The following is a 26,109-nucleotide window of genomic DNA, read 5'->3' on the forward strand; positions in this document are numbered from 1 at the left end:
TAAGGATACAGGGGTTGCATTGTTTCTGGGCCTCAGGAGACTCCAGGCCCCAGAATTACAAACGCCATAAAGCCCCAGCTATATCTTTAGGGAGCAGGATTTTACCAGTGCACTATATAGTGCTGCCCTTACTCCTGCTATGTGGGACACATTGATTCTGGTCCTCGAGTGACTCAAGGCCCCAGAATTCCAAGCGCTAGGAGGCACCAGCTGTATTTTCAGGGGACATGACTTTACCAACGCACTATATAGCACTGCCCTTACTCCTGGTGCACGAGACAAATTGTTTCTGGGCTGCAGAGGATTCCATGCCCCAGAATTCCGACGACCCGGAGGAGCAACTATATCTTCAACTTACTCCTGTTGTGCAGGCCTCTTCGGGCCGAAGCCCGAGACAAGGATGGGCCAGTCCTGCAATTGTCAGCATCCGTAGGAGGCCAGGCTGGGTCACCCACTGTGACTCTTGACTTTTGGGTTAGGGTGAGTCCTCGACTTTGGTGTGCGGTACACTGTATCTTTTTGCTGGAAGTATTTAGGGGTAGCATGGAGAAGTGTAACCTACTCAGGGCCAACAATACCGCCCCTGCCAAAGCATCATCAGGTATTACTCCTTGCCCTAGCTATTGGGGTTATAAGCAAAGAAATTAATCTTGGACAGAGGAGCCTGTCCCTCGACGTGGGCAAGGACCTAGAAAGTCATTTGGGAGCCGCTTGAGAGTGGGACGTGTGGTACGTAATATTGCTAAATGACTGAACATTAGCAATAATGGCCCTGCTGCCACAAAAGTGGAATCCCAAACATGTGGGACTATCTAGAGCATTTAGAACACTTAGAGCCTAGAAATTCACCATCTTCCTTTGAACCCACTATGGGCTCCTCAACCAGGTGGGTGTATCCAAGACAGTTGTTAAAATTGACTGGGATTGTGTGTTAGAAAAATGTAAATTAATGGTGGTAGCATGTGTGACCCCTCTATTGGACATGATACAAAGCCTGGAAGCTGCAGTTACACACTTAACTAAGTCTCATGCAGATCTGTTGGCCCACGGGGCACCAGCTATAACCCCACAACCTGATCTTGCAAAGCTGTCGGCTGAGGATGGAGCTTTACAACCTAGTCAATATGCTTGTCAGGGAGTCACATTGGATGTTGCAATAGCTGTAGAGGCCGAACCCACCCCCTCCTTATCACAGGTGCCTCATAAATTGGGTAGGGGGTTGTGGCATACAAGGAGGTTCTAGGCCTCTGAATGAGCCCCCAGTAACTGTTATCATCTCCAAGGTTCAGCCTCTTCCTAATCAATCCTGTTTAAGTCTCCCTCCAGACTGTTGTCCGTACATTGCTGCTCTGACTGGTGTACCCTAGTTAAGCTCTACTTGCGAATAATCCACTATCCAGCTGAAAAATGGAGTTTGCTATTGGCTGTCTAGAACTGCAGACTTTATTATCAATGAATATAATGATTGTTAGAAATGGGGTCTTTGGTTAACAGTCAGGTTAACCCCTGTTCAAGCAAGGACCCTCACTCTAGTCAGGGTAAAAGAGAATCACCCTCAGCTAACCCCTGCTTACCCCCTTGGTAGCTTGGCAGAGCAGTAGGCTTAACTTCAGAGCGCTAGGTGTAAAGTATTTGTACCAACACACACAGTAACTTCATGAAAACACTACAAAATGACACAACAACGGTTTAGAAAATATGAAATATTTATCTAAACAAAACAAGACCAAAACGACAAAAATCCAACATACACAAGTCAAGTTATGAATTTTTAAAGATTAAACTCAAAAATAGCGCTTAGAAGCAAAAATGCTTCGATGAGATGTTAACACGGCGTCGTGACGGAGTTGTTCCCAACAAGCCGACACCAGCGGCGCCGGACACGGAGTCGTGTAGACCCCCAAGTACAGTACCTTTGGTGAAGAGTGAAAACAAGCCGATGCGCGAAGTCGGGGATAGCGGCGTCTGTGCGAAACATTGAATCCACGCAGTTCGAGCGGCGTCGGTCACGACGTGGTGCGGCGACTTCCACGGAGTCGCGGACTTCAGCCGGACTGCAGCGGCATCGGGCCTGCGAAGAGCGTCGCGTTCCAGAGAAGGTCACGGCGTCAGGTGCAGGCGGCGTTACCGGATTCAGCAGCGGCGTCGGTCCGGAGTCGTCCGAAGTTGATTTTCTTGGATTTCCACCAGCTTTCCTTTCAAGGGCCCAGGGACTGGATAGGGCACCACTTGTCAGAGCAGGAGTCTCTCCAGAGACCCAGGTGCTGGCAGAGAGAAGTCTTTGCTGTCCCTGAGACTTCAAACAACAGGAGGCAAGCTCTAACTCAAGCCCTTGGAGATTTCTTCACAAGATGGAAGGCACACAAAGTCCAGTCTTTGCCCTCTTACTCTGGCGGAAGCAGCACTGCAGGAAAGCTCCACAAAGCACAGTCACAGGCAGGGCAGCACTTCTTCCTCAGCTATCAGCTCTTCTCCAGGCAGAGGTTCCTCTTGGTTCCAGAAGTGTTTCTAAAGTCTGTAGATTTGGGTGCCCTTCTTATACCCATTTTAGTCTTTGAAGTCACCTTTCTTCAAAGGGGACTCACACCTACTTGTGAAATCCTGCCTTGCCCAGGCAAGGCCTAAGACACACACCAAGGGGTTGGAGCCGGCATTGTCAGAGGCAGGCACAGTCCTTTCAGATGAGAGTGACCACTCCACCCCTCCCTCCTAGCAGAGATGGCTAATCAGGAAATGCAGGTTACACCCCAGCCCCCTTTGTGTCACTGTCTAGTGCGAGGTGAAAAACAACCCAACTGTCAAACTGACCCAGACAGGGAATCCACGAACAAGGCAGAGTCACAGGATGGTTTAAGCAAGAAAATGCTCACTTTCTAAAAGTGGCATTTTCAAACGCACAATCTTAAAATCAACTTTACTAAAAGATGTATTTTTAATCCGAAGGGTGAGCAAATTCCCTTATTTGGGGGTTATGTTTGATGCACATAAAAGTTGAGTACACCGTCTTGCCAATCGCTGTGTGCACTTTAGCCTATATTGAGCTGCTACATTTAAGTTTTCTTCTTCTATTGGTAGTTGACCCATCTTGCCACTGTTGGAAGCCTTTTGGATGAAGTGCCTCCCCGTTTTGCAACAGGCTTGTGGGGTTACCGGGTTTGCGCCTCTCCTCAGTGAGAAGAAAATCGATTCTGTAGAAGGCTGCTGGGTGTGGCCCCAGGGCACCTATTTTTTTAATGCATGAGGGGCCAAACTTAGCCTATGTGGAGGACAGCCTTAGATACGCTCCTATGCAGATGTGTCTGGCGGTTTGGAGTAACCAGGCTTTAACTGCGATGTGATTGAAGACTTTTCAGATTGTGTGTGGCCACAGAATCCCTTGGCTTGCCCGTGTTAATTGGCAGATTGTTGGGGTAGGCCAGTATTGTTTTTCCCCCCAGGTGATGAGCAAGGGAGAGCTTGATAATGTTAGGGAGCAATTTGTCCTGAGTGCGAAGGAACAGAAAGAGTGGGAGAACCTGGGTAAAATAACATTGAGAAATTATTTGGTGATTAAAACCTGTCCCGGGCCTGAGCCTTAGCTGTCATTGATGAAGAACATTTGTGAAAACTCCCTGTTAATGAAATTTAGGATGGGCTCTATCAGAAGTTATTTAAGTTTTCCTGCAGGTCACTTTGCTCTCAGCAGTATATTGCCCTGTCGGTGTGATGGTTCCTCCCTCCAGACACTTGAAACTTCACATTGTTTTGTATTTACTATGACGCTTCTCGCTGTAGACACCATTTACCAATTCTTAGAGCACGTGGTTTGCACCAGCATAGGCCAGTCTTCCTTTCCGTGCAATCTATGGGCCAGATTTAGAAGGCCCTAGCGCCTCTGTGCACCACAGTAGCGTAATTTTCTTACGCTAATGTGGCTCAATGAGGCAAAAATTACCTTGCCATATTTCCAAAGTGGCGCAATGCGTGCTTTGCACCACTTTGCAACCCCTTGCACCACATTAAGCCTGCACCAGGCATAATGTATGCAAGGGGGGCATTCTGGCATTAGGATGCCTGCTAAAATGGGGCAATGAAATCAACACGATTTCATTGCACAATTTTCAGCATAATTTTTAACGCCTGCTCAAAGCAGGTGTTAAAAGGACGCACCCATTGAAATCAATCCTTGCACTTTGCTCCACTAGCGTCAAAAAAATTTGCGCTAGTGGAGCAAAGCGCCACTATAGCATCAAAACTCTTGACGCTATTGGCCTAACGTGTGCCATGGTGCACCCTATTGTAAATACGATGCACCCGTGGTGTTGTTAGGTGGCATTAGGGAGGTGCAAGAAATCTGGCGCATTAGTACTGATGCGCAAGATGGCATAGTATTGCAAACTTTCAGTATAACCTGTTTGTACTGTTAAGGGTAATCATGAGGACTCTGATTTCAAGGGCTCCTAAGGATTTACACCTCCAAGTACTATTTATGTATTTTAGCCTGGGTCTGTACTTTTTTTAACTTTATAATCATGGAACAATGTATTTTGTATTCTTTTATAATTATTTATAAATAATCGAATAAAGATTTTACAACAACAACAATAACAATCATCTAAGGATGCAAGTAAAGTAACTTTGCAAAGTGTACAGCAATTTCATCTGTCCCTATATCTCAGCTGGATTTCATCTCTTTGATTTTTAAAGTTTATACCCCTATGTTGTGTATCACTGCTTTAGACTGGGGCACATGCATACACCGCCTGATTAAGGACAGCTCTACTTAATGACCGCAGTATTGCACACCAACCCGGATTGTTTTGTCGTCACAGGACCTTATTAATACGGTGCACTTTCAATCCTAGGGCACAGCGAGCTTCGGGGCACGCGTCTAGTTGGACACATGTTCCCATCAGTCAGTTACTGAAAAACATAAAATTATATTTTAAATGTGAAAAAAAATATGTAACTGTGACCAAGATGGAATATTCAGAAAGCTAAAATAAGTAAGAGAAGCTTGTACTCTCAAAGAGTTGGAGAAACGGGACAGTAGAAGGGATAAAAACAACGTAAAAACGGATACTGGTTACCAATATTATAAAGCGCTTTATTTCTACCATTACTTCACCCAAAAAGTGACAACGTTGTGCTTCCTTTGCAAAGCTCCAAAAGTTCAAAAGGATTTGAGTCTGTCACGTCAGTCTTTTTAAATGATTAATCTTACTCTGTCCCAGTATTCATGTATCGATCAGTTGTATTTTAGCATTGGCTTGAATACCAAAAAATATTAGGTATTCTTTTATGATTGCTTCTGCGTCCCCTGTAACGCCATCATTTAAACGTAGTGGAGTATTAAATAGGTCTGTTGGTGTGATTTGTTCTCTCCTGACTAGAGCACACATTTAGGATATATGATCACATGAAAACTTCGGCCCTATTTAAAAAACGTTTTCAAATATATGTTTGTCTTACTCCAGTCTGGGTGAATAAATTATATTCTAGCATTGTATTGCCCTTTCTTTTCCTACTACTTGTCCTAGTTCAGTAAATAGCTGCTCGTTTGCTGTGTATGGTTGGAAGAATGTCGATTAGGGTGCATCCTGGGAGTAGTTGTTGGATATCATGTGTGAGGCTTATAGGTGGGCGCCACATTTGTTCCAGCTTCACATGGCAGCATATTAAATATGAACTGGTATACAAAAAAATGAGTGTGAGGGATAGCTTACAAGATTGCTCTTACAAACCAATATGTCTTTTAGAATGAAAGTCAATTAAGTCCTGATACAGGGAACACCAAGGACCATATTTATGGAAGGTTAGCGTTGCCTCAACGTCATGAATTTTAATGCTAAAGCAGCGCTTACTTAACTCCATATTTATATTTTGACGCTAGACCCGCCCAGCATCAAAATAATGGAGTTAACTCCATTTCTAGGAAGCACCAACCCACCTTGTGTCAATGAGATGAAAGGTAGGTATTCCCTTCCTAAAAATGACGCCAGACCCCCCCAGCACCATATTTAACACCTGACGCAGAAATGACATGCAAGTGGGAGGCAGACCTAAATAATAGTGCTAAGACCGCTTAGCACCATTATTTAATGCCTGGTCAGACCAGGTGTTACTGTGCAGGTAGGCCCATCTCCATGGGAAAACACCATGGAATCGGGACAAAGATGCCCATCCCAAGCCTCAGCATCAGCACCACCCACACCACAGGGACACTACAGGTGGAGTGAGCCCATCACAGGTAAGTTGCAGGTAAGTGTATGTATGTGTGTGGGGTGCCACTGGGGGCTCCTTACATAAGGCTCCCTGGCTGGCACTGGGTATTGTGGGCTTGCCCTGGGAACACTGGTCCCCTTTGGTGGGCTTTGGGGTGGTGGTAATGACTCCTGTCTAAACTTAGACAGGAGTCATTTTTTGGCTGCTTGTGCATCAAATAATGACACTAGGCTGACTAGCGGCAGAGTTTTTGCCGTTAATCAGCCTACCATCATTTTTGACCCCTTAGTGCCATTTCACCTAACGCCATCCCTCACCGGCTAGCTTCTTTTTTTCAGACACTAGTCATTCCTTAGCGCCATCGTGCGTCATATCTTAAAGATGGCCCACGGATGGCATTAGGGAATGGCGTTAGCTCGCGCTAAAACAATTACGCACAATTGGGCTAGCGCTGTTGTGTGCCATTTTTCATAAAGTTGGGCCCAAGTCTTTATTGCTTTTTTGAATTGTAAGTGACTGCTGATTATGCTCATTCATTTCAAGAGTATGTCCCAGAAGCTTGCATGATTGTACAAAGAAAGCGCTCTCACCCATGCATGTTTTTGAAAAGGGAAGTGATCAAGTGTGATTCCATTCGATCTGAGTTTTTTTTTCTTTTTTTAACGTATAGTTTTAGACTGTAGTAAGAATTCTTCTGTCCTGTGTTTCCCGCTGTAGGTAATGCAGAGGGCCATCAAGCATATTTGTCTTGGGAATGGTAACTACTGGGGGGGGGGGGGCTTGGTAAGCGTTGGCCCTTCTGCTGAGGTTCAGGTCTTTCAGGCTATGGAATTTTGGACTTTTTGTAACTTACTAATTAAGTGCATAGAAAGACTTATATAGAGTTCAATGACGTACTCACGATGTGAAGGAACTAGAGCTGTTGATGACTTTGTCCTGTAGGAAAAACCTATGAAGGCGAAGATATAGGCCCTCATTCTGACCTTGGCGGGCGGCGGAGGCCGCCCGCCAAAGTCCCGCCGTCAGGTTACCGTTCCGCGGTCGAAAGACCGCGGCGGTAATTCTGACTTTCCCGCTGGGCTGGCGGGCGGTCGCCTTCAGACCGCCCGCCAGCCCAGCGGGAAAGAGGCTTCCACGATGAAGCCGGCTCGGAATCGAGCCGGCGGAGTGGAAGCTGTGCGACGGGTGCAGTTGCACCCGTCGCGTATTTCACTGTCTGCGCAGCAGACAGTGAAATACATGTAGGGGCCCTCTTACGGGGGCCCCTGCAATGCCCATGCCAGTGGCATGGGCACTGCAGGGGCCCCCAGGGGCCCCGCGACCCCCCCCTACCGCCATCCGGATCCCGGCGGTCGGACCGCCGGGATCTGGATGGCGGTAGGGGGGGTCGGAATCCCCGCGGCGGTGCAGCAAGCTGCGCCGCCGTGGAGGATTCAATGGGGCGGCGGTACACTGGCGGGAGCCCGCCAGTGGTGCCGGTCCGACCGCGGCTTTACCGCCGCGGTCGGAATCCCCATTGGAGCACCGCCGGCCTGTCGGCGGTGCTCCCGCGGTCCTCCGCCCTGGCGGTCTTTGACCGCCAGGGTCAGAATGAGGGCCATATTGTGCTGTTCTCTTTCTATAGAAACCACCTCTGGTAGCTTTATTAACTTTGGTTTGGAATGAGAGGTTTGATCCTGTGATTACCTCAAGGTTTTGCACTTCTACCCATATAATTGATGGTTGTCCTATTTCTAAAATTCACAGGTATGTAAAGTTACATTTTATACATAATCCACAAGAAGAAATTTCAATTTTGAAGGACATGAGTTTAAGGTTGTTCTGCAGTAACCAATGATTTACAGTGCTGAGACATTCACTGAGGCCAGAGGTCTCAAGGTCTGATTTTAGCTTGAAGAGACTTGAAGAGATTAGAAAGTGGGATATATAGTTATAGAAGGGGAGGGAAAATTTGTTACACCCTTGCCAACAGCAGTGTCAAGAGCTCACCAAAGCCTGGGCAATGCTCATTCACATGTTCCTGAAATCTGCCTCAGTGCATGGCTGAGCATCTGTATCACCCAGATTGATCTGGCATTTCTGCACTAGTAGTCACCCTAGAGTGCAGTTCCATGAGCTGTCTGCAGCTCCAGGCATGATGGGTGGTGGTGGGACTATGGAATCTATCACATAACAAACTAATTTCTGGAAGGAGGCAGGGACAAACATTCCAATCAGCCTATGCCAAGATGTTGGGGTTATTAGTCAATGTTCCCAATCTTATTCTAATATGAAGTAGATCCTTTTCCTGTGATGTCACTTCCTGTTCGAAGCATATCTAAGGGAGGCATTCACAAGAAAAATATGTGTTGTAGCACACTCATTCCCTTATTTTTTACTGTGTTCTTCACTCCTTTGCTACAATTTTTGTGCCAGATATTTAGGTCTCGCCTGAGACAGCACATGCATTGCATGCGCTATTGCTTGCAAGATACATTGTATACTACAAAGTACTTGCAGCCCACACATTTCTTAACATTCATTGGCTTCATTGTGCTCTTATTTGATGCCTTATATTTGGCCAGCAAGTGCTGGCTTCCCTTCCTTTCCTCTTGGCTGGGGAAAGGATCAATACTGATTCCTTAAGCTTGATTGCTGTCCTTCTGCTGATCATGCAGTGATTGAAGTACTACTTTTATGTTTTCGTCTTCCCTATTATCCTTGCTGAACCTCTTGTCATTTTTAGCTGTATTTTACGATGCCACAAACACTTTAAAAAAGCCCTTTTCTCATTTGAAATAGATTTTTACTGTGGCAACAGATGTTATTTGCTTCCAAATATATTTTCACCAAGACATTAGAATTATTTCTATTGCTTTCTTTATGTGATAGCATTTTTTGACAAATTACATATTTTTTTCTTTTTCTCTCATGGAAAGGATAACTGAGTTGCTCAGTCTAACAGGGAAGTTCTGCCGCCAAGACCTAACAAACATTGGCCAAATCACTAAGTCTCGCCTTTGAGACTGTTGGCTCTGCCATTGCCTTTTTCTCCTAATGTACATCATGGGCATTGCAAACTTTGGCAATAATTTGCAGCCATGCTGTAGAGGAGTGTGACTGCTGTGCAGCATGTCTAAACATAAAAATAAATAAAGGACTATGATGCATCCAGCAGGAATGCACTTTGCAAAACAAAGAATCACATTAGTTCAGGCTGCATCATAGTGCTTTTTAAAGTTAGTTTTGGCAACACTGAGGAGCATCCACACTGCTGTATATCATGTCTACAAAATATTGCCAAAACAAAATGTTCTCATAGGCGAAACATATTGGCTTTGCCAGTTAGGTCTTGTTCTGGATTCTGAACCTGAGATTTTTGTATTTTTTCTTTCACTTCCTGATGTCAGGACTACCTGAGAGGAGAAGGGAATAGCACAGTGTATCAGGGGCTGCAAAGATCCACGTCCTTAGCTGCTTTGAAAAGGTTGCTTCTGAGTCAATGAATCTTAAAGGACGAGGGAGGTGGTTTCAGGCCTTGGTACCTAGAACTGGAAAGGATTTCTCCCCTCTAGTTCTTAGTCTGAAGGGAACAGACTTAAGCAAGTTGGCATGAGAGGATCTCAGAGTTCTGCTTGTAATGTAGTGAGTAAACATTGCCCATAAATATTTCGGGCCGGTGGCTTTGTAGGTTCTAAAGGTCATCAAGAGAATTTTGAATAGGACCCTCTTGTGTACTGGCCGCTAGTGTAGTGCTTTCACAGCCGCTGAGACAGATGATCTTCTGGGAATCTTCAAAACCAGTCTGGCAGCAATATGCTGAACAACTTGAAGTTTCCGAATAGTCTGTTTAGAGGATCCATCATACAGACTATTACAGTAATCCAGTCTGGAAGTTGTAAGTGCACAGCCCACTGTCTTTCTGCCTTTCAGTGGCAGGAAGTCAAAAGCTTTTCTCAAAGATTTGATTAAATTGAAACACATGCCAGCGACAGCAAGGGCCTGTGGACTGAAAGACAATAAGGTGTCAAATTGTACTCCCAAATTGTTAACAACCTCCAGTGTGGCAGAAGGAGGAGTAGCTGAGTCTAGCCACCATTTGACTGGGGCAAAGGGATTCGACTTGCCAAGTAGCAGGATTTCGTTTTTTTCAGTATTACTTTTCAGATGGTTGGCTTGCATCCACTGGATGACTGAGGTGAGACAGTTTTTGAAATTCATCTCAAACCCAGAGGATGCTATATCCAGCGATAATATCAGCTGTGCATCATCCGCAAACGAGATGGTATCTACTTCAAAAGAGGTAATCAGAGGGGGCATACAGATGTTAAATAAAACAGGGCTAAACAATGAGCCTTGCGGAACCCCTGAGGTTACCACTGTTTCTGCAGAAAAATAGGGTCCCAGCATGACTGTTTGTCTGTAATCTCTGAGAAATGATTTTATCCAGTAAAAGGCATGTCCAGAAACCCCAAACGTTTTGATCTGATGGAGCATAATAGCATGGGACATGGTGTCAAATGCAGCAGATAAGTCTATCAAAATCAACACTGCATTGTTCCTTGCTTTCAATGTCAGTTTTAGAGTGTCAGCTACTTTCAACAGTCAGATTAAGTGGAGTCTTTTGGGTGAAAACCTGACTGAAAAGGATGGAGTATGTTTGTGTTTTCCAGAAACGCAAGTAATTGGCTATTGACCAATTTTTCAATAATTTTTCTCATTGCAGGCAGTAATGAATTTGGGCTCAAATTGGACAATATAGTTGGGTCCGCAGACGGCTGTTTCCGCCGGCACTTCTGCTGTAACTAGTGATTTATTCAGAATCTCAATAGTCACAGGGTTGACTATGTCAACAAGTCTATGGAGAACCTGGGGGCGGGAGCAGGGATCATTTGACGATTCTGATTTGCTGGACAGGATAGCCTGGCGAGACTGAGCTAGCGTACTTTCTTGAAAAGCTATCAAAGTTACAGTCCCTACCTTCGAGGGATCATCAAACATCCTATCATTCATCAGAAATGTAAGAGTAATAAAGTTGCATTGAATGGTCCGTACTTTCTCTTTAAAGAAAGAAGAAATTTGATTACATAACATTTGGGAGGGTGAGATCCCCCTTTCCAGGGCCTTAGATTTAAGAAAAGATTTAGCAATCTTAAAGATAGTCTTTTAGTCAGATTGTGCTGCCGCAATTTTAGTGGAAAAATAAACTTTTTATAAAGCCTTAATCTGCTTATGATAGGCTTCTAATGCCATTTTAATATGCAGTAAGTCCTCTGAGTTATAGGCCTTCCTCCATTTTAATTCTAGTTGCTTACAACGCAAGTGTTGTTTAGCTAAGGCCTGGCTGGACCATGGGACTGAATGTAGAGATTTGGGCTTTCTCTTTAAGAACATTACTGGTACTAAATTATTAGCTGTATGGAGATCCAGTTTTTAAAAGACTCAACATCATCTGCTATTTTTCCCTCCAGAGTAGGGATAGAGTTAGATAAGGATGTGGGGAATCTAGTTAACAACTTACCCCACGTATGAGTTGTTGTAGTGGGGCCCATGACTAGGGGTGGGGTGAGGTGGAATTACATTGCTCCAGTCTGATTTTGAAAGGAATTAGCATAGGGTCAGACCAGATCTGCCAAATTCGGGCTTTCACTATCAAGTTAGGATTATCGGAGCAGATGCTATCAAGGGTGTGGCCTGCATTGTGTGTAGGTGCTGTAACCAATTGATGCAGCCCAATGATCCTTAAAGTATCAATAAAGTTAACTACTTCTGGATCAATTGTACACTTTAAATTGAATTTAAAACCTCCAATAATAGTAAAGTTTGCTTAGCAGAGCTAAAAAGAGACTACGGCTTTGCCCAGGGAAGCCAGGAAGGTAGACTCTGAGCCTGCCAGGTGGTAGATTCTACCACCTGCTAGGGACTGGAAAGGGCCAATCTTAAAGCAAAACCCTAGACTTTCAGCCCCCATCAGTGAGCCAATGTCAAATGTTTTGCATTGAAAATAATCACTGAAAATAATAGCCAGACCACCTCCATGAGGTCAAGGTCTATCTTGCCTAGAAATAGTAGAGCCAGAAGGTAGAGCAAGGGCAATGTCAGGGTTTCACCATTCTTTAAGTCAGGACTCAGCGATAAACAAGAAGTCCATCTGGAAATCTATAATGAGGTCTTGAACTTCCTGTGCATGTTTGCTGATGGAGCGAGCACTACTGAGGCCACCCAGCACCACCCTTACCCTGTGAAACTGCTTTGTGCCAGAGGGTTCTATCAAGGGAGCCCCAAAGCAGGCTTTGCACTTGATGCAAGAAAAAGGACCTTCAATACCAAGTGGGGGGGGGGTAAGATCGCAGTGCAAGACAGACTTGTTACAGGATTTTAAAAAGTCAGCAGACATTGAAATACCTGATGAAAAAAGGGCAGAGTGGTTGGCAGTGGTCGCGATCCAGCTGTGGATAGATGCAGACATATGCACTGGAGGCGCACCTGCTGCGTGTCCACGGCATTGGCCAGTCAAAATAGAATTCCCCCCCAAAAAAACTAGAGTAGCAAGACACCAAAATGGGGGCTCTAGAAGAGCTTCCAGTCAACTAGGAAGTGGGGTTTTACCAAAGGGCCATGTGCCTATAAAGTGCTTAAAACACAGTGACTGTGAGGTTATTCTAAAAGAATTTAAAATCTCATTGTAAGAAAGGAAGGAGGGACCGGGATTTCCCTGCGAGCTAGTAGAGCCCTAACCTTAAGGGGGATTGTGTTATTGTTTTTGAGTGTTGTATATCTTTGCATGTGTAGAGTTAGAAATAAAATACTGCATTTATCTGTAAAAGTGAGTGTTGGACAAGGCATTGATTTATTGTCAGTATTGTCTGCACTTTGAGTTATGAGATGTGTTTACTGATCTGTATCTACATCGCCTCAAGGGAGCCATGACTGCTCCACCAAAGCTTCCACTGAGAGTCAAGTGCAGAAGAGAATCTTGGTCCAGTTGCTCAATATTCATAGTAGGTTGGGCTGCAGAACAACAGGAGAAAAAGGTCTCAACCACCACAGGTTGGGCCCTGTAGCCTTGATTTCTCTGTGGCCCTCTGAAAGGTGATCTGACAAACGAGTATAAGTTAGGCTGTGAACTAGAGGTTAAGATGGATGATTTAGTTGTCTTAGCACTGATAGACAATTACTGCCTTGTTTAAGAGAAAGTTGTATTTCACATTTCTGCTTTTTTGATTGTGTTCTTGCAAAGTGTTGCAGAATTGCTGTGATCTTGACAATAGTTAAGGTGCAAGCTGTAACAGAATTCAGAGGATATTTTGAAGAGCTCTTTATTTGTGCATACAGCATTTTATAATGCAACAAGAGGAATGAGATCACCCGGGTTTCATTATGAAAGCTTTGCAGATTCTGTATTATTGTTGGAGTCATTTTCTTTATAGCGTTTATATGTTTTTCTCCATTTTTTCTTGAGTCGTCTGGTTTTAGCTCTACACGTGAATTGAACCATCCTAATTGTTGAGAATCTTTGATGGCCTTTGGAAGAATTCTTTTCAAGAAAATTGCTGATCCAGTGTTATTTTAGTCGTGATTTTTTCACTTGGAAAGAGTTTAGGTCAAATGTCTTTCAGAGTGTGGTAAGCTTAGTTTTACTAGGGCCTCCTCAGGACAATAAGACTGAAATAGATGATCTGGTGATCACTCCATATAGTACTGTTGTTTCCTGTGTTGGAGATTAGTCCTTTTGATAGGAATATAGCATTGAAACACCGCCCTCCTAGGTGGGCGGGGCATGTGACTTTTTGATGGGAGTCGATTGCTTCATCATCAGTGAGAAAATATTAGATTTGGGATTTATCCTGTGTAATGTACAAAGTGCTGACACTCTATTACATACAAAGATTTGAGTAGGTCATTTTAATGTCCTATATTGAATCAAAAAGAGCGCTAGATAAAGCTGATTTTTTAGGGGGTGGAAGATAGATGTGAATAAAAGAGGCAGAGAAAGTTTAGGAGGGGTCAGGGTTGGTGGAAAATTGAAAAGTAAGGATTCTGTTTCCAAGAATGAGTGCTCTTTGATGCTCATGGTTGGTAAAATATTTTTGCATGCTTGGTAAAATATTTTTGCATGCCACCACTAATCCTTCACCCAAATATCCAGGCTTGATTCACAAAGTATTTTCTAGGAATTGATGTGTCTTACACCAGGCTTAGGTGTGAGTTTACTCATGAATTTCCTGATGTAAGACATATTTATTCACAGAAGCCATGACTAAACATGTGTTACTCCTGGAACCTACTCACATAAATTTATTTGCGGTTTATATCTGGCTCTTCAGATGTAACTCACACCCAAGCCAGGATAAAGGCAAACGTCCTCATACAAAATATCTGTGAGCCAGTCCTCTATTCGTTTTTGACTGCAATTCTTTTTCAGAATTACATTTATAAAAGTAGTAGCTTCGTAAAACACCTTCATTTTTTGGTATCTCTGATCTGATCGGAGGACAATTAAGAGGCGTAGCCTACACTGTACGAATGCTAACAGGCAGTACAACCCTGAAAATGCACTGGCGATGGTTACCCTGCTGCAGCACAAATGTAACATATTTTTTATATATGGAAATATAAGCGGGAGAGAAAATGACATTTTTGTCAGTTCTCCATTTCTGGCAGTAGCGTAGCGAGAACGAGGCTATTGATGAGCTATTTAAATGCAAACAATATCAGGGTTCCATGGGCCCCTCAGAGCTTTGGGCCCCGGTGTCACTACACCTGCTGCACCACTGGCAGCTTCTCCCATGTTACTAAGTCAGGCCATGGCATGATCTTAGCCAGCACTGCTCCAGTAGTCACAGCTTTTGTCTGTGGGATGTATTACAGCTGTAGCTTTAGTCAGGCTTCTGAACGGGCAGGCAGAGCCCGTCGGCTGTCCTGATGGTATATAGACAAGCCTCCTCAAGAATGGGCCAAGGAGGTTTGGCGTAAATTTCCATTCTAAATTTGTGAACATTGTTTTACCAACTCGAAAATGCCATTCACTTCTGCATTGGTGTATGCACAAGTGTATGTACTTGTTACCTTCTTTGACTCTGAATTTACCAATTGCTTCCCCATGAGGCCGGTTAGTCTATCATATGAATTCTGGGACTCTTAAATATAGCAATGACCGATTTCATAGCTAAATTGGCTTGCAACGATGTTTACAAGACATTAAAGAGAAATTATGTCAACAAAATGATGATCTATGAAGAGACAGCTAATTCTAACTTACTTTTGCCAGTAGCTGGCTTTCACAAAGGAATTCCTATTCACGATGATAGCTATCAAATATGTTAATTTTCCATACAATATTATATTTGACTTACCATTTATTTTTAGAGGAGAAAGAACTAACTGTAAAAAGTGGCAGGACATTCCTTACCAGTGTCAGCCCAATGTGCACTGTCCATCAGTTCTTCAATATCAACTTCAGGGATTCGTAGAAAAATAACTCGCCCTGAATTGCACTGACATTTTCAACCTAATTTACATATGTCAACAGCAAGCCATCTTATTGTGGTGCCTTTTGATCTACACGACCGACCTAGAAGTGACAAGCAACTGAAATGTTTGTGTTTCTAGCATTATGTTAGGTTTAATAATCTAGTTCTTCCCCGTTGCTTGATTGACATCTAAAAATTGCTGTTTTTGTTTCCAAATGCTTCTCTTTAAAATCCGTGTCTTCATTTTTTCAAACACGCCAGAATGTTGCTTAAAGTCAGTGGTGACATCTTATTTGCTTTTTGTTTATAGTGCTGTCAGATGCGTAAGATGCAATGTTTCATGCTGAAATCGCTTTTGTCACACCAAAATATTACACGCTGGCATCCTTTCCTCTGGTTAAGCTTCCGCATTTCCAATCTACTTCTAGAATCACTGTTGACATTATCGCACCAAGCAGCAAGGTCATGTATTTATCATGTGGAGAGACACTCTTCAATTTCATGCCGCGCGCTCGCTCTCCCTGCCTCTCTTTCTCTGCAGCTGCAATTAAACTCAAGACAGAAGCTTAGAGCCTCCGGGTACGCATAGTTAATTAGAAGGAAATCAAACTAGCGGCGTTATGGTGCAGAATGAACATATGCGACGTGCACACTGCAGCACTTTGAAGAAAGTGATAAAAATAAGTACATTTCTGAATGCAGTCATGTTTGAATTCCAATTATGGCTGTCAAAGAACTCTTTATACTCCAGGGATTCATACAAATGCTTAACCTTGTTCCTGGTGTGGTTTGGTGTGGTTTCATATGGTATGATATAAAATGGTTTGTCACAGTATGGCATGGTCCTATGGTATGGTATCCAGGGCCGGCCTTAGCGCTGGTGGCGCCTTGGCCGACACTGCTTGTTGAGCCCCCCCCGCCAACACACACACCAATGACCACCACTGCCATGGATGGCCCCACTACAACCCTTTAACAGTGCCCCGCAAAGCTCTGATCTCTCTCCAGGCAGAATATTAATCACCAGAGTTATCTTGACATTTTTATTGTTGCCTGAAAATTGCTAGAGGCAAAGAACGCTGCAGCAGGTGCTTTTAAAATCATGATATACTTGCAAACATGGCGCCCCCACCCAAAGTAAGCACCCGGTGCGGTGGCACCGGTCGCACCGCCCTAGAGCCGGCCATGATGGTATCATATGGTGGGCTATGGCATGATATGGTATGGTAAGCAGTCGTATGATAAGAATAGTGCTCGAATGCGCACAGGCATGGTATTATGTGGTGCAAAGAAAGACAGGAGGAAAGAGCTTCCCCAAAATATAGTTTGAGATTCTGAGTGCACCCATGCCTTAATGCCTCCACAGAAGCTTAGATAAGTAGGTAGAAGACTTACTTTGGTTGGAAAAGAATTACAGATAAAGGGGCCACAATTGAAAAGGCTCAATATTCCACCAGGCCCTCCTGATGCCGAGCACAGTAAAAAGGTTGAATTGGCGAGTTAGGCTGGGCAATTTTGTCCTTCATAATGTCAAGACTACTCCCAAAAGGCAATATGTGTGTTGTGAAAAAAAAATGGGTGCAAATTGTGCTTGCACGATTTTGCGTTACCGCAGGGGCTTTGTGGATGTTGTCCATACGATTACATGCAATTTGTGATCCACGCTAATTGCACATGTGCTAATTATACATTTTGTTTTAGCTCTTTTTTATTACCTTCCACTGCAACAGCACACATCTTCCATACTTCAGTGATTTATACAACAGTATCAGTAGGCGATTAAATCAAACGTCTCAAAGCTTTACTGACCAGAGCCTTTGCACAAAATGGATATTAGATAATGTTCCATCCTAAGGAATGTGTGTGTCCCTGACATAGATTTATTAGCTTTCCAGCTCTGCCTTAGTCGGGGGATATTTGGATGTGAGAAACTGGGTATTGATCTGGCTTTGGATACTATTGCTATACTTTTGTGCTCAATTAATCTTTTCCTCTGTTCTGAGAGGTGAGAAGATACTTATTCCAGTAGTTTATCAATCACAGTGTAATCTGCCAGCAACACATTAAGGGGCATATTTACAAGCACTTAGCATCACCTTGCACAGCCCTTGCGTCATTTCTTTTACGCTAAGGAGGCGTTAAGGAGGCGTTAAGGAGGCGTTAAGGAGGCGTTAAGGAGGCCTTTCTTCCGCTCCGTATTTACAGAGTAGCACAATGTTTGCATTGCGCCACTTTGTAAACCCTTGTGCCACATTATGCCTGAACCAGGCTTCACATATGCATGGGTGGTGTTCCGACGCAGGGAGGCCCATAAAAATGGCACAGTGAAATTTACATTTCACTGTGTCATTTTTTCAATAATTTTTAAGGCCTGCTCAGAGCAGACGTTTATACGACGCACCCATTTTAATCAATGGGCCTCCCTGTGCATCAACATTTTTGACTCAAATGCAGCAAAGAGCCATATTAGAGTAAAAAATGTTGACGCTATTGTCATAATGACTGCCATGGTGCGTCGTATTGTAAATACAGTGCAACCATGGTGTTGTTAGGTGGGTTAAGGGCGACGCAAGAAAAGTGGTGCATCGAACTCGATGCACCACTTTCAGGTAAATATACCCCTAAATTCAAAACCATAGTGCAAATAAAAAGCATCACCAAAGGAGATCAAAATGACAAACTACTCTAAACGTAATCAGCAAATAGAAAACTAGTATTTAAATAAGAGCAATACAAAACAGAATGAAAAGCATTTGATGCTTTGGATTAAAAAATAATTCTTCCTTCCTCACCATTTGCTGTGAATAGCTAATTATCCTAACATCTAACTAGAGTTCAGAGAAAAGCGAAGCACAACAGAACTTCAGTAGAAGGTTCTGTCAAGAGAGGTGTCTGCAGCATAAAACCAGTAAGTCTTTGGAAATCGAGGCCTGTAACTCAAAGTGGTCCGCTCTGTTCAAAGGGAAAAAAGGAATCTGCCCTTCAGCTAACCATACCACTCTTAAATCTCAATCCTTCCAAGGCCTAACTTCACAGATGAAATTTTCCACTAAACAACAACTCTATCAACTGCCTATTTGGCAACTTATCCTTGAAGCATCCTTTGGTTCACTCCCTGCTCAGGAATTCAGAGGGGTGTTTGATTGCTGTCTCCACCTTATTTTGTTTCGACCTTGACAACACATGTCTCAGCCCCCCTTATCTTTTTTGCATTATAGAATCCTTAATAGTCTCAAACGCATGCCACTGCACCTGAAACTGAGAGAAACATGAAATAAAACAAACTTTCACATTGAAGATTAAACACAGGACAATTTGGGCCTTCACTCTGGCCAAGCTAATGTTTACATATAATGTACTTTGATTAAATGAGTTCAATATAAAATTATTTTAGAAAGAACATTTTCTGAAATATTTTAACATGAATATATTTACAACTAATGAATAAATGAGGGCTACATGTAGGATTATCATAATCTGTGAACTTTAACTTGTTTGCATTCCGGTGCACCATGTTATGTAAAAATCAATTTCCAACATGTTTACATAAAGAAATGGCCATTTCCCTATTTCACATGCTATGAGACATAATGGCACAGTTAGCTTATGCTCTTACAGTATGAACAGACAAAAACTGTAAAACAAACCTTTGGGTGCGAGCAGGGGTGAAAGTTATCAGGCTCAGATTGTCAAGGCAGGCAATCAGCCATGGGCCGATGGGCCTGTGGCCAAGACCAGTCGGTAGGCCTTTTTTTGGTGGACTAAGCAGTCTAATCAGCCAGGGCCATCCCCATCTACACTGCAAGTGCACAACTTGAAAGCCTTTACATACATTTAATGCACATGACCCACGTCAGCTAATTGTCAGAGGCGGAGTGACAATGGACTGCTCCTTCTGTCACAGCTAGAGGTGTGCCTGCCTTCTGGCTCCCTCCAGGTGCGACAAAGGCCTCAAGGAGCTGGTGATGGGAATCCATTAGCACTCGCTTTGCAGAGGACGCGGGTAGGGAGGAGGACTGGAGAGTTAGGGTAGTGGAGGAGATGATGAGGGCTAGTGAGGGAGCTGATTAGGTTATTTGTGTCTCCTTCCCCTCCATTGAACAGATAAATTAGTCTCTATTGTTCTCCTTTGCCTGCCAGATGTCAATTATTGCGGTTAACGGGGGAGTATGTGCCCATTACCAACTTTGTAATTGGGAAACCAGGTCCGAGTTCTGGCATCAGCTCAACATCCTGTGATCTTGGGCAAATCACATAGGGGGTTATTCTAACTTTGGAGGAGTGTTAATCCGTCCCAAAAGTGACGGTAAAGTGACGGATATACCACCAGCCGTATTACGAGTTCCATAGGATATAATGGACTCGTAATACGGCTGGTGGTAAATCCGTCACTTTTCCGTCACTTTTGGGACGGATTAACACCTCCTCCAAAGTTAGAATAACCCCCATAATGTGCCTACCTAAAAAAAAAAAAATTTTACCTTCTGCAATCTAACTTATGCTCACGTAAATGGCTCCAATGCCTTTGGGCTGAGTTCACACTATGTAAAACTACAAAAAAACAAAGATTCGGAAATGTGGGCTTCTTTTTTTGGGAGTGCCCAGGCCTAATTGTGATCCCAGTATGACCCTGCTAGTTAGAGGAGTAGGTTAGACTGAGTAGGGAGTAGTGCCAAGCACAAGGTCCTGAGTAGGGATAAGAACTTGTAGATGGTTTAAGGAAGTGACCTACAGCTGGCATGAGCAATGATGTTGGTGCCCGAAGTGAAAGCCAAAAATGCATGGAGAGTTAGATCAGTGGGGAAGGGAATAGGGGAGGCACCAGGCTGGCTGATATGCAACAGTGCCGCAGAGGCCAGCTAGAAGTGTAGACAGCCCACAAGCCCTAATAAAGGATGCTTCTGTGATAGTGCAGCAAAAGTGTCAATGGCGGATCGTTGGGCAGTGCATTTAGGGAGGAAGGGTGTTGTCTTTTGCATTTTTCTGAAAAGCCAGCAGGGGGGGCGTCCCAGTTGTGCTTTGCCCTCTTGTCTCGTCTTGATGCAGTGCCTTGCTCCCTCCTATTCCCATGGCTCCACCCATCAACACCAAGAGAGCACCGATGGCAGAGCACCCACTTTCGAATGATGGCTCACCTGACATTTAGCAAGCAATATCACTAAATCCAAGAAGCAAGCTAAGAGTTTAGTTTTCTTTGTTCACTTGAATAACCCTAAGACCACATAATCCAAGCTATATTATGTGGCGGTGCCTTTGACGCTTTCAAGTAGAGTGGTGATCCCCGCTCAGAACTGTTTGAGGGAGGGACAAGATCACAGCATGTGTCGTAAATCCACTCCAAGCAGAGGCCATAGAGATCAGCAAGACCCTTCCCGAAAAATTGGATGAGTTTGAAACTGGCATTTCGTGACGCTGTGATAGGGTAAGCTAGCAGCCAATCCCACTTCTTATCATTGAGGACCCTCCTAAGATAGCCCTCCCATTATTTTCACAGTGGGGTATGTGAAATCTGACAGAGTTCACGGAACTACCTTGGCTAGCCAGCTGACCAGGCATATCCCAGTCCCCATGCTATGTAGGACTTGTAAAACTGAATGCATGGGGGGCTCCCCTTAAACAATGTGTCATCCCACTGTAATGTGCAGATCATCACATTATAACCTAAGAATTGCCCTCTGGGAATTTGTGATTGCTCAGCAAGCTCCCCAGAAGGGAGAAGAACACTATCCAGAAATAGTCTGTTCATGGTTGCAAGCCCAGCTGAACGATAGCACTTCAAATCTGACTGCGAGGGTGGTCGTTTGATAAAACTCAAAATGGATGCCACTTGGAAGCAAGGGAGTGCTTGAGGTAAGTTGGAGGCTTTTTCTTAAAGCAGTCGCATGTGACTCTCAGGAGGGGGGAGCAGGTGTTCCTGGTATGCTTTGTTGGAGAAAAAAAATCGGTATCAGCATCGCCCACTGATAGTGGAGATTGGGAGGTGGCAGTGTTTTCCTATCCATTGCGCTTGCGTGGTCAGGTAATAATATTCAGAGTTTTGCACACCCATCCCTTCTTGAGTGATGTGGCATCAGATTTTTGTAAGAGCCACTCTCCGGCGCCCCTGCCCCAGGCAGCTCTCTCTGCAATGTGTCCAAAGTATGGAAACACTTCACTATGAGGTAAAGGGGAAGGCTGGTGAAATAATATGAGAGCCAGGGCAAAATAATCATTTTTTAACGGGAGACCCTTCCAGTGATCAATAGGGAGACCGTCAACAAGAAAGCCACCTTGTTTCTAAGTGCTGTTACTTACTTGGTTAAATTGCCTCCAAGCAGGTATTGAATACATTTCCCGAGGTACCGGAATGTCGCAGTTTGCCAATGAAGGTTGCCTCGCCACAGTTGAGCCCTCTGGGGTCAAAAGCAAGAGAAGAAATGCACAGGACATCTGCCTGTTTGTCTTGAGGTCATATACACGGTGTAAAGAGTGCAAGGTGTTTGCCATGTCTGAGTGACTGCCTGCCAAATCGCGCATGTACAGCAAAAATTTTTTATCATATTTTTATTGGGTGTTTTTTAGGCACTACAGATACAAATAGACGATCCGAGTGACAAACGAGAATGACAGTGCCTGCATTGGTACAGCGAAGCAGTTGTCATCCATACAAAATAATATGAGATCCATAGCAAAGCATCATTGTGGATATGGGATACCAAATATAGAAAACATTAAACCAAAAGATAACATAAGGTCTACTTCAAAACATCTGTTGTAGTGTCTTTAGTGTGTGAATGGTTATGTGTCCGCTCCCATCAGAATGGACATGTCCTTACCCGAGAATGGGGATGCACTAATATGCAGGGTGGTGGTGACGACTAGCCTGAGTCAGGCTCACTCTGAAAAATATGTAAAGGTCGTCCCAATCAGCAGCTTTGGGTGTTCGCCGAAGGACCCTCAACTCCTTCCGGCCCATTGTAGCACCGCTGCATGCCATGGCTCCTACCCAGGGAGCGACGCAACCTTCTACCGCATCGTGAATGTGCGTTTGACTAACAGGAGCACCAGATCAAAGAAGCGCAACACCCCTCCCTGCATCCTTCGAAGCCCATTGAGATCAGGGAGGCATAATTCAGGCCTACACTATGAAGTGTCGCACAAACCTTCTCCCAGAAGTGATGCACTATGGAGTACTCAAAAGAAGCATGTGTAATATATCTGTACTGGCCTGTTCACACCGGGGACAATCTGGAGAAGAGGTTGGGTAGATGCAATGTGGCTTGGCTGAGGTCAAATAAGTGCAATACAAGATATCAAATCCATTAAGCCTTCAGGCATTCAGGCCGGTCAATAAATCCACCTCTGGATCTGGAATGGCTCTCACAACCAATGTGACAAGACAACGTCCCTCCCCTAATGTAAACAGTGCTTGAGTCATTGAGTGTACATTGGGCACAGTGGCCTCCACGTCTCAGAGACATTCAATAGCTGCAAACAAGCTGTCAATGCAGTAAAACCCTACCTGCTGGAAGGGTGGTCTGCTCTGAGAGTATGTTGAAAGGTACCAAACCATGTTTCTGATACAAATCATCCAAGGCGCCTACCCCAAGTGATTTCCCAAACTTCCAGGTCCTCTCTCCCGGTTGCAGTGCACAAAATCAGAGAGAGAACTTGGAGGCATATTTATACTTTTTCATGCAAAACTGTGCTACTGCAGTTTTGTGTGAAAAAGTATACCGCCGGCTAGCGCCATTCCAAGACGCCGGCCGAGCATCTTATTTATGGAATGGCTCAATCCGGCTCAAAGGGTGGCTAACGTCAAGGAAAAGGATGTTAGCCGGTGGGGTTGGTGGTATGGAAGAAGGGGGGTTTGCATCAAATAATGATATCAGGCTGGTTAGAGCAAAAAAAGGACTCTAACCAACCTAGTGTCATTTCTTGACGCAAAACCTACCATACCACATGACTCCTGTCTTATAGAAGACAGGTGTCATGCCCACCACCCCAATGGCCAGCACAGGGGACAATGGTCCCCTGGGCATGGCTATTGCACCCAGTGCTGTGTATGGGGCCCCATTTCAGGGCCCTCAATGGCACTTTAAATATTAAAAGAAAATACTTACCTATACTTGCCCTACTTACCTTGGATGGGGTCCCCCATACTCTGGTGTCCCTCTGGTGTGGGTGGGGGTGTCCCTGGGGTGGGCACCTGTGGACTTATTCCATGGTGTTGCACTGTGGAAATGGCCCACAGGTCTCCTAACGCCTGCCCTGACCCAGGCGTTAAATAATGGCCCTAAGCAAGCTTAGCGCCATTATTTAGGCCCGCCTCCCTCGCGTGCACCATTTTTGCATGGGAGGATAAATAAGGCGCTAGGGCCTTGTAGTCATTTTTTGAATGGGAACGCCTACCCTGCATCTCATTGACGCAAGGTGGGTTCACGCATCTAAAAATGACTTTAACTCCAATATTTTGACTTTAGACTAGTCCAGCGTCAAAATATAAATATGGAGTTAAGTTTGCATTGAATTAGAGTAAAAAAAATGACGTTAATTCAGCGCAAACAGAGAATAAATCTGGGCCTTAGTGGGAAGCTTACTGTATACAGAAGTGTGCTCGGTGCGTAATTCAAGGTCCGATGGTAACAGGCATGGGCTACGTGGAGAAGAATACTGGATTGCACGGGAATTGACAACTGCAGAAGGAACAGTATCTGTACCTTGTAACATGCCTCCACACCCTCTGTAGGCAAGATTTCAGCCAGATTAATCCCCACCAGCAAGCAGTCTGGCTACTGGAGTTGTGCCTCTAAGTAATAATGTCCAAAATTCAGGGCCCCAAGGTCCTCCTGCAGCTGAGTAGCTGAAGCCTGGCCAGAGTGACTCTATACTTGCCTTTATGCCAGAGTAGATCAACCAGCGTACCACCCAGCAAGCAAAATGTTTGCAACAGGACAAGAACAGGCAGGTTCATGAAATAATAAAGAAGTATGGGCAGCATCACCATTTTTGATAAGGCTATTCTGCCACTCATTGTGAGAGGGAGGGGGCACCAAAAGGCAATTAACGGATTCAGTGAGGCCCCCACCCTCATGTGATTGCCCTCCAATAAGTTCTTGGGGGAATGATACACATTAATGCCAAGTAGCAAAACATGTTGGCCTCACAATTTATTCTATAGGGATCTGCTACCTGCTCCTCCCGGGGGTTGTCCAGATGCAGGAGGAACAAGCACGTCTTAGCCCAATTCACACCCAGCCCCACACCCCTTTAAATGCTGACAGGGTCTCAAGCATGGAATTCACACTACTCTGTACGTCTCTCAAGTAAATCAAGACATCACCTGCGTAAAGTGAAGTGGGATGCGCTCAACCCTGAGGTGGCAATCCCCAGTCACATGCTCACTGGCACAGGCACTGCACTAGAAACTCACTCTCCAGCGCGTAGAGCAATGGCGACAAGGGGCACCCCTGCCTTGTACCCCAACGCAAGGTGATCGGGGCAGATATCAACCAGCCATTCCCTCCCCATTCCCATTTTCAGAGGACCGCAAGCATGTATCCCTATTCTAGCGTGTCAAATGCTTTCTTGTGATCCAATACTAGGCAAAACAGAGTAGGGGTGCAATGCTGGAGCCCCTTCAAATATATGCCATGGAGGTGCTGCAAATTAAGCGACGTTTATCTCCCCAGAATGAACGTACTTTGGTCCTCATGGACCAAAGTCATAATACAGGTCAGTAAGTGTGTGGCCAAAACTTTACTGAGAATATTGAAGTCAGACCCCATCAGGGCCAAGGGGAGCTAGGATCCCACGTCCACTGGGTCTCTTCCTGGGATAGGTAAGGAGGCCAGCAGGGTGTCTCTAAAGTATCCAGGGAGAATGCCAATGTCCAATGCCATGGCGTACAAGTCAGCTAGTTTAGGGACCAACAGAACCAGGTACTTTTTGTAGAATTCAATGGAAAGGCCATCCAACCCAAGAGAATTACACATGGGAGAGTCCCGTATAACACACCGGATCTCCTTGTCCATCATGGGGCCGAGGAAAAGTTGATTTTAGTCTGCTGAGACATTCAGGAGGGTAATCACGGGGAGAAAGTCACTTATCTCAGTAGGGCTCAGGGTCCCTCCAGAAGCAAACAGTGTTTTGTATGTCTAGTCTAGTGTCTAGTATGTGTACAAAACTCCTTGTGGATAGTAGGCTGCAAAACTGAGGCAACCAACACGGACCAGTACGAATTACTGTAACTGGTGTTGCTGCAAACTCACATCTTAGGAACCATATCAGGAGGTGGCCCAGTTTGTCTCCCTCGGCATGAGTTCCAACCTGGTCTACTTTATTGTCCAGGGAACGGAGGGATTGAAGCAGATGGGTATGACGGGCATGATGTTCCCGCGCTTTGAGTAGCACACATCACCCCGCTCAGACCTGCAAGTGGCACACTCTAACGCAGCCAAATTCCAATCTACCT

The 26,109-nt window shown here is 44.6% G+C and overlaps 1 protein-coding gene across 1 annotated transcript in view; it reads left to right on the top strand.

The window, feature by feature from the left end:
* NALCN (sodium leak channel, non-selective) overlaps positions 1-26,109 on the top strand; it is a 2,264,872-nt gene that overhangs the window by 1,322,936 nt on the left and 915,827 nt on the right. The window lies entirely within an intron of this gene.

This window comes from Pleurodeles waltl, chromosome 8, assembly GCF_031143425.1.
Source record: "Pleurodeles waltl isolate 20211129_DDA chromosome 8, aPleWal1.hap1.20221129, whole genome shotgun sequence".
Classification (NCBI taxonomy): Eukaryota; Metazoa; Chordata; class Amphibia; order Caudata; family Salamandridae; genus Pleurodeles; species Pleurodeles waltl.